Source organism: Hyalella azteca, unplaced genomic scaffold (genome assembly GCF_000764305.2).
Source record: "Hyalella azteca isolate HAZT.00-mixed unplaced genomic scaffold, Hazt_2.0.2 contig2797, whole genome shotgun sequence".
NCBI lineage: Eukaryota > Metazoa > Arthropoda > Malacostraca > Amphipoda > Hyalellidae > Hyalella > Hyalella azteca.
This window is the reverse complement of record NW_025933058.1, coordinates 519,889-520,522: the sequence shown is the minus strand read 5'-3', so window position 1 is coordinate 520,522 and position 634 is coordinate 519,889.

Genomic DNA, 634 nt, shown 5'->3' with positions numbered 1-634 from the left:
GGCGTGCAGCATCAAGACGCCGGCATGCAGCATCAAGACGCAGGCGTGCAGCATCAAGACGCCGGCGTGCAGCATCAAGACGCCGGCGTGCAGCATCAAGACGCGGGCGTGCAGCATAGCGTCACGCTGCATGCGTAGGTTGTTCCTCTTAACGCTGGCTGCTCAGCGTCACGCTAGCGCGTGTGAAACCACACGATCTCGAGTACGGCGTGAATACGGTATGTATATACAGCAAGCGGTACGAATACCGTACGTACATATACCGTACGGTACCGATACCGTACGTCTCAGAGCAGAAAGGTACGAATACCTTACGTCTTTACGCTTTACGGTAGGGATATACCGTACGTCTTGATGCAGTAAGTTACTAATACCGTACGTCTTAATGCAGTAAGTTACTAATACCGGACGTCTTTACGCTTTACGGTACGGATACCATACGTCTTAATGCAGTAAGTTACTAATACCGGATTGAACTAGTCACGGCCGTAGGCTGAACTAGTCACGACCGTAGGCTGAACTAATCACGGCCGTAGGCTGAACTAGTCACGGCCGTAAGCTGAACTAGTCACGGCCGTAAATTTAACTAGTCACGGCCGTAAGCTGAACTAGTCACTCCGTAATCGTAACTTAC